Source organism: Podarcis vaucheri (assembly GCF_965113315.1).
Source record: "Podarcis vaucheri genome assembly, chromosome: 15".
NCBI lineage: Eukaryota > Metazoa > Chordata > Lepidosauria > Squamata > Lacertidae > Podarcis > Podarcis vaucheri.
Window position 1 is genome coordinate 2,293,830 of NC_138753.1, and position 8,325 is coordinate 2,302,154.

Below are 8,325 nucleotides of genomic sequence, written 5' to 3' on the forward strand. Positions count from 1 at the left end.
TTCAGCACGCATCCTGCTCCGTCACGTGTGCATTGTGTGTCTCCTTACCCGGCAGTAAACCCCACTGATCTCGGGGTAGGCAGGCCTAAGAGCCCAAAGTTTAGGTGAGGCGACTTCGAAGTCGGTCCCTACTGAGTTCCGGGGGGCTTTAATCCCAGGGAAGCTTGGTTAAAGGATCGTTGCACCATGAACACGAGGGCCCAGGTTTACTGAACTTGTTTTGATCCCTCCTCCTCTCCAAGAAAAAAAATCAGCTGGATACTCTCTTCCCTTTTTTGTTGCCAGGGTGAACTTAGAAAGCGCCTTGCGGCCTTTCCTTGCGCTTGGAGTTGGAGCCAATGCGAGCTCTGCTCAGAGTAGACTCATCGGAATCAATGCACGTTCCAGGCGCCATTGATTTCCATGGGTCTACTCAGTTGGGCACAGCCCTTGCTTTCATATTTTATCCCCTCTCTATTTTCAGGCGCAAAGAGGCGCAGGCGGACTTAAAACGCGCGTCGTTTACGCGCGACGGAAAGCGGCAATATATGCAGACGTACAGTATTTGCACGTTTCCAACACGGGCACGCCAAACTTTGCAAGCGCAGATTTGGGCGGCAGGGGGCGCTTCCCTCCCCCTTGCCATCCTAGGAGTGACTTGTTCTGAGCCCCCCTCCCCTCCAGCCACCAACCTTTTGCCAGTCTTGGCAATGGATGGTCTCATGCCCTAAATCCGGGCGATGACCTCACTACCGGAGCTGGGATCAGGAAGGAGCGACACTTCCCGGAAAGGCACGTGGATCATCCAAGCAGCCGCTCCCCCCCCCACGCGATCTCTATAGATCCACACGCGCACGCGCGCGCAGGCACGCTTAACCACACAAGAGATGCTGCTTTGGGAAAAGCAGGAGGGGAGGCGCACGAGGGGCCCCAGGAAACAATAAAGGGAGCTGCGAATTATTAATTAATTGATTAATTGCCCGCCCTCCATCTTAATGTCCCAGGGCCAGTTGCAACATTATATTAAAAACAGCTTATGCCCTTTGACGTAAGACAGGGGGTAGTTTTCCAACTACTTAATACCAGCTACAAGTAAAGCCAGGAATGGATATGGAGAAGGAATGGTCACCAAGGCAAACTTAGCATTGATCATAGAAAAATAGGATTTTAGAGTTGGAAGGGACCCGAGGATTATCTAGTCCAAACCCCTGCAATGCAGGAATAGTACACAGATAATAATAATAACAATAATATACTATTTATACCCTGCCCTTCTGGCTGAGTTTCCCCAGGACTCATATCGGCTCAGGGGTAAGAATAGGACTCATTCCTTCTTCTTTGGCGACCACTCGTAGCTGAATAAGATTTCAGTTACAGATGGGTAGCCGTGTTGGTCTGCCATAGTCAAAATAAAAAAAATTCCTTCCTGTAGCACCTTAAAGACCAACTAAGTTAGTTCTTGGTATAAGCTTTCGTGTGCATGCACACTTCTTCAGATACACGTGTATCTGAAGAAGTGTGCATGCACACGAAAGCTTATACCAAGAACTAACTTAGTTGGTCTTTAAGGTGCTACAGGAAGGAATTTTTTTTATTCTGAATAAGATTGTTTACATAAACACGGTTATGTATATGATTGTAGCCCTAAATGAATACAGTTGCTGTCCCAAGTGTAGATCATTGTAGTCCTAAATAGGTTTGGAAGAAATTAAATAACTCCTTCAACAGCAGAATGTCTTCTAGAAATTTTGGACTTGTTAACAACTCCCATCAGCCCCAGTCAATACAGCCATGTTTAATTTTGTTTCATGATGTGTTTAATTTTGTCTTAATAGCATAATTCCACATTTTACTTATCCAATACTCAGTGGAGGGTATTGTGCAAAATACATGTTTTACTAGAACAGAAGACCTCGAAGCTATTTACAAGACAGTGTTTAACAGGCATTTAAAATCCAATAAAAGATTAGAAAAGTAAAATATAAATCCAGCAATTGTGTTGAACTAAACAAGAAAAAAAATGTAATCAAAGGTCCAAAACAGAGGTTATATTTTCCAAATGAATAGAGTCCTATTCTTACCCCTGAGCCGATATGTACACAATTGCCTTGCCAGTTTGTGAGTTTCCATCAGTTACAGTGGTACCTCGGGTTAAGTACTTACCGTATTTTTTGCACCATAACACTCACTTTTTTCCTCCTAGAAAGTAAGGGGAAATGTCTGTGCGTGTTATGGAGCGAATGCCTGTGGGTGGCGGGGGGATCTGCTGCAGTCGTGAGCAGAGGATCCATGGTTCCCCTTCCTTCCCTCCTCCGTAGTTACAAAGCATGGATCCACATGGATCCTCAGGATTTTTGCATTGGGCTACTCCAAACTCACTGTCAGATCACATGTCTGTGGCCACAGCATGAACCACAAAAATCATATATCCACTATTTCGTTTAGAATATTTTTTCCTTGTTTTCCTCCTCTAAAAACTATGTTATGGTCCGGTGCGTGTTATAGAGCGAAAAATACGGTAATTCGTTCTGGAGGTCCATTCTTAACCTGAAACTGTTCTTAACCTGAAGCACCACTTTAGCTAATGGCCTCCTGCTGCTGTCGCACTGCCGGAGCACAATTTCTGTTCTCATCCTGAAGCAAAGTTCTTAACCTGAGGTACTATTTCTGGGTTAGCAGAGTCTGTAACCTGAAGCGTCTATAACCTGAGGTACCACTGTATTTAACCAATTAAACTTGCATATCTTTGCAGATCAGCAAAATAGCATTATTTAAGGAACACAAACTCCTATTAAATATTGCATGTAGAAGTTGAGGTATTTGACATTACTTGTTGGGTCCGAATAGATATGATGGCTTACTAAGGTAAAGGGACCCCTGACCATTAGGTCCAGTCGTGGCCGACTCTGGGGTTGCGGCGCTCATCTCACTTTACTGGCCAAGGGAGCCGGCGTACAGCGTGCTTTATTGGCCGAGGGAGCCGGTGTACAGCTTCCGGGTCATGAGGCCAGCATGACTAAGCCGCTTCTGGCGAGCCAGAGCAGCGCACGGAAACGCCGGAGTGGTACCCATTTATCTACTTGTACTTTGAAGTGCTTTCAAACTGCTAAGTTGGCAGGAGCAGGGACCGAGGAACGGGAGCTCACCCTGTTGCGGGGATTCGAACCGCCGACCTTCTAATTGGCAAGTCCTAGGCTCTGTGGTTTAACCCACAGCACCACCGGCTTACTATTGTCCCACTAAAAGTGTTTTGAAGAAATCACTTTAAGCAACACTGGCCCATTTTCCACCCATCTGCTGCTTTGAAGGCTTATTGGGCCTATTTCACAAACATTTAAAGGGATTGATTGCTGATTATACTTTTTGCATCTCATTACCAGTCATCTGTCCCTTTTCATTTTTCTCCTTTGAACTGAGTGAAGTGCTTCCTTCTGTCTGCACTGAATATTTTCCATTATTCCCATTTTCCATTCTTCCCATTATTTGTTAGTTTTCTCTTCACAAACTTTTTTAAAACCAAGAAGTACATAACATTATATTTATCTTTGTCGTCCCTCTCGTATTTTATTGAGGCAGGTATTTCAAACGTTTAAAAAAAAAACACTTTAAGGGTCCCCCCCCCAAATTGCTGAATCACTGGACAGGATTCTTTACCCATTCACAGTCTACAGAGTCATAGATGTTGTACAGTATCCTTTTATCTCTTGGAGTGCTTGACTTTTAGGGCTCACTTTGTAAATACGAGATGAGTCAACGGAATTGCAATCCGGACCAATGAAGTTCGGTGTCATCAACTTGTGGGTTAAAACGATTTGTTTAAAATCACTGTACGTGTTAATTTGCATACGAAAGCGAAAATATCTCTGCTATCTCTGTTCTTAATACAACCATCTCGGCCCTGCTGAGTCAACGATGACCAATGTGCTGCAGTAAAAGGGGCTCCTTTTCAACATCTTATCAGGTCAGACAAAGAAAATGCTTCTTCACAAATTAATGGAGGAGGGATAGGCTATTGATGGCAGCAATGCTTCTGGACACCAGTTGCTGGAAACCACAGAAAATACACCGTATTTTTCAGTGTATAAGACTCCCCATGTATAAGACACCCCCTATTTGGGGGGATGGCTCAAACTGGGGGGGGGATGGGTAAAAGTTGTTGAGCTTTTTTTAGCGGGATTGCAGGAAATTGCTCATCAACACCAGCCCTTGATGCACCGTCCAGTGACACGCCGAATAGCTGATGGCAGCCGCAGCGGCAACCAACCAATGTCCGCCCTATGCACTATCCATGTATAAGACGACGATCCCCACTTTTTAGCATATTTTTAAATAAAATACCTAGTCTTATACTTAATTCGTTCTGGAGGTCTGTTCTTAACCTGAATAAGTCCTATTCTTACCCCTGAGCCGATATGTACACAATTGCCTTGCCAGTTTGTGAGTTTCCATCAGTTACAGTGGTACCTCGGGTTAGGTACTTAATTCGTTCTGGAGGTCTGTTCTTAACCTGAAACTGTTCTTAACCTGAAGCACCACTTTAGCTAATGGGGCCTCCTGCTGCCGCCATGCAATTTTTCTTCTCATCCTGAAGCAAAGTTCTTAACTCGAGGTACTATTTCTGGGTTAGCAGAGTCTGTAACCGGAAGCGTCTGTAACCCAAGGTACCACTGTAAATGTTTACTTATTCTCAGTTCCTTCTCACGGAGGGGCTTCCATGGCCATCCAACCTCTGCTTAAAAACCTTCAAGGAAGGAAAGTCCACAACCGCCCGAGGGAGTCCGTTCCATTGTGGAACAGCTCTTACCGCCAGAAAGTTATTCCTGAGGTTGAGTCGGAATCTCCTTCCTTGCAACTTGAATCCACTGGATCGGGTCTTTCCCTCTGGGGCAGGAGGAAACCGGCTCCCTCCATCTTGCATGGGGCAGCCTCTCCTTCGTCCTCCATGTGGTGGACTCTCCTCCATGGCATGTTTTTCAACAGAGCTTAGACAGACGGCCATCGGGGTTTCTTTAGCTGTGACTCTGCAGTGCGGGATGTCGGGCTGGATGACCCTTGGGGGAATTCTGAGATTCTTGAGTGAAATAATAAATGTGTGTGTGTTGGTGGGCAGGGCAGAGTTGGGGTGGGTCATGTTCACCGGAGCCTGGCCAGGCAGGAACGCCAGCTGAGTCAACTGCATTCCTCCAGTGTCACGAGCAATCTCTCTGGAAGCCACTAAATCCTGTTAAGGCAGGCGACTGGTACGGCAGCTCAGGGCCACCCTCTTTCTTGCTGAAGAACATTCCCCTAGAAGATAGGAACCAGCGAAGGCATGAGATGATCTAGGTTCGTGTGTGATGTTCAAAAAGAGGCTTCTTCCTTTGTGTTGCAAGCAAGACAGGCCTTGCCTTTTGTTTTCTCCCTCTCAATGAGGCTGTGCTCTCCAAACTATCGCTGTATGGAGCGCTCCTGCAAAGGGTTTGCACACCTTAGAAGCTGAGGATCCAGAGCATTAGGTCACTGCCCACATATCTGCAGATCTTGAGTTTAGAGGAAATGCGAGTATGAGATGACAAATGTAGAAAAGAATGCATGGTATGAGAAAGCCGGCAAAGAGACCTTTTCTTCCTCAAAGCTCTAGAACTCTTGGGCATCCAAAGAAGCTGAATGGGGAGAGAGAGAAGTTTCAGGAGGAGACAGGACTAACATTGGTTAAGAAAGTGAAATATTTAAGGGTTAACATGACTGCTAAAAATGTGAATTTATTTAAGGATAATTATGAAAAATGTTGGATTGACGTGAAAAAAGATTTAGAAATATGAACAAATTTGAAGTTATAATTGTTAGGCCGAATTGCTGTGATAAAAATGAATGTGCTGCCAAGGATGTTGTTTTTGTTTCAAACATTGCAAATTTTGGATAAGATGGACTGTTTCAAGAAGTGGCAGAAAGATATTTCCAGATTTGTTTGGCAGGGCAAGAAGCCTCGAATAAAATTTAAGATACTAACTGATGCCAAAGAAAGAGGTGGATTTGCCCTGCCAGACCTTAAACTTTATTATGAATCAGCTGCTTTTTGTTGGCTGAGAGAATGGCTGCTTCTTGAAAGCACTGATGTGTTGGATCTAGAAGGTTTCAATAATGTATTTGGTTGGCATGCATACTTGTGGTACGATAAGGTAAAAGCACATAAAGTGTTTAAAAATCATATTGTTAGAAAAGCATTGTTTAATGTCTGGATAAGATATAAGGACTTGTTACAAAAGAAAACCCCAAGATGGTTGTCACCAATGGAAGCGAAGGCACAGAAAAAACTCAATATGGAGGCCAAATGGCCGAAATATTGGGAAATTCTGGAACAAGATGGAGACAGATTAAAATTGCAGAGCTTTGAAAAATTGAAAAACAGAGTGCGAGATTGGCTCCATTATTATCAAATAATGGAGGCATACAATCTGGACAAAAAAGTTGGTTTCCAGGTGGAAAAATCAAAATTGGAAACAGAATTGTTAGATCCAAAAATCAAGAATTTGTCAAGAATGTATAACTTGCTGTTGAAATGGAACACTCAGGATGAAATGGTGAAATCAGCTATGATTAAATGGGCACAAGTTGTTGGACATAACATAATGGTGGCTGACTGGGAACAGTTATGGACCACAGGTATAAAATTCACGGCATGTAATGTTCTAAGAGAAAATTTAATGAAAATGATTTATAGGTGGTACATGACACCAGTCAAGCTTGCAAAAATTTATCATCTGCCCGACAATAAATGTTGGAAATGTAATGAGACTGAAGGTACATTCTTTCACCTTTGGTGGACATGCCCAAAGATTAAGACATTCTGGGAGATGATCTATAACGAAATGAAAAAGGTATTTAAATATACCTTTCTGAAGAAACCAGAGGCCTTTCTCCTGGGCATGGTTGGCCAATTGGTGTTAAAGAAGGATAGAACTTTTTTTATGTATGCAACAACAGCAGCAAGAATGCTCATCGCGAAGTATTGGAAGACACAAGACTTACCCACCTGGGAAGAATGGCAGATGAAGTTGATGGACTATATGGAATTGGCGGAAATGACTGGCAGAATCCGAGACCAGGGAGAAGAGTCGGTGGAAGAAGACTGGAAAAATTTTAAAGACTATTTACAGAAATACTGCAAAATTAATGAATGTTAGAAAAATGTTGGAATGAAGTTATATGGCTTTAGTAGAAATGTTATAAGGAATTAAGTATAAATAGATTAATATAGTATTAAAGGGAAGAATAAGGTTAGAATCTATTAAGATAATTAAAGGATAGAAAGCAGAGGAAGATGGAAAGGAATTGCTGAAACAATTAACAGAAGTGGAATACAAAAAGGGAGGTGTGAGGAGGTCATTGAAATAAGTGAATGAAAATAAGATATTGAAATTGTTTGATGTGTTTTAAACTGTCTTTGTTTTGTTCTGTTTTGTTAGTTTAATGTGTTATGTAGTGTTTTTGTATTGTTTTGTATTCTTTTCTTTTCTTTTCTTTATTTTGTAGTGAAAAATTGTTGTTAAATTGTTGGAAAAGTAATAAATATTATTTAAAAAAAACAAAAAAAACAAAGAAGCTGAATGGGGAAGGTTCAGTAGAGAATTTTATTTTATTTTTTAAAAAGAGGCCTTGTTCACGCAGCACAAACTTTGGAACTCACTGCTGCAGGAGCAGTGCTGGCTTTCAAAAAGGACTGGGCAAATTAATGGAAGGTAAGCCTATCAAACCACAGAGCCTAGGATTTGCCGATCAGAAGGTCGGCGGTTCGAATCCCCGCAACGGGGTGAGCTCCCGTTGCTCGGTCCCTGCTCCTGCCAACCTAGCAGTTCAAAAGCACCTCAAAGTGCAAGTAGATAAATAGGTACCGCTCCGGCGGGAAGGTAAACGGCGTTTCCGTGCGCTGCTCTGGTTTGCCAGAAGCAGCTTAGTCATGCTGGCCTCATGACCCGGAAGCTGTATGCCGGCTCCCTTGGCCAGTAAAGCAAGATGAGCGCCACAACCCCAGAGTCTGCGACTGGACCTAATGGTCAGGGGTCCCTTTACCTTTACCTTTAAGCCTATCAACAGCGGCAAGCCACGATTGCTTTGCTCTGTCTCCACCAGTCTAAATGTGAGGCTACCAGAGTTGTGGTTCTTGTAGAGCTTTAGCTGGAGGGACCAGGACAGTTTTAGAGAGACACCATCTCCTTTCATCACATGCACAACAGAACATCAAATGCAGGACTCCTATTTGAACCTTTGGAATAACCTTTTCCGATGGGATTATGCGATCTGGGGGAGGAGTGGGAATGTTTGTTAAGGGGGAGTCAGATTCTCGTGTTCCTTTTGAAAAAACAATTT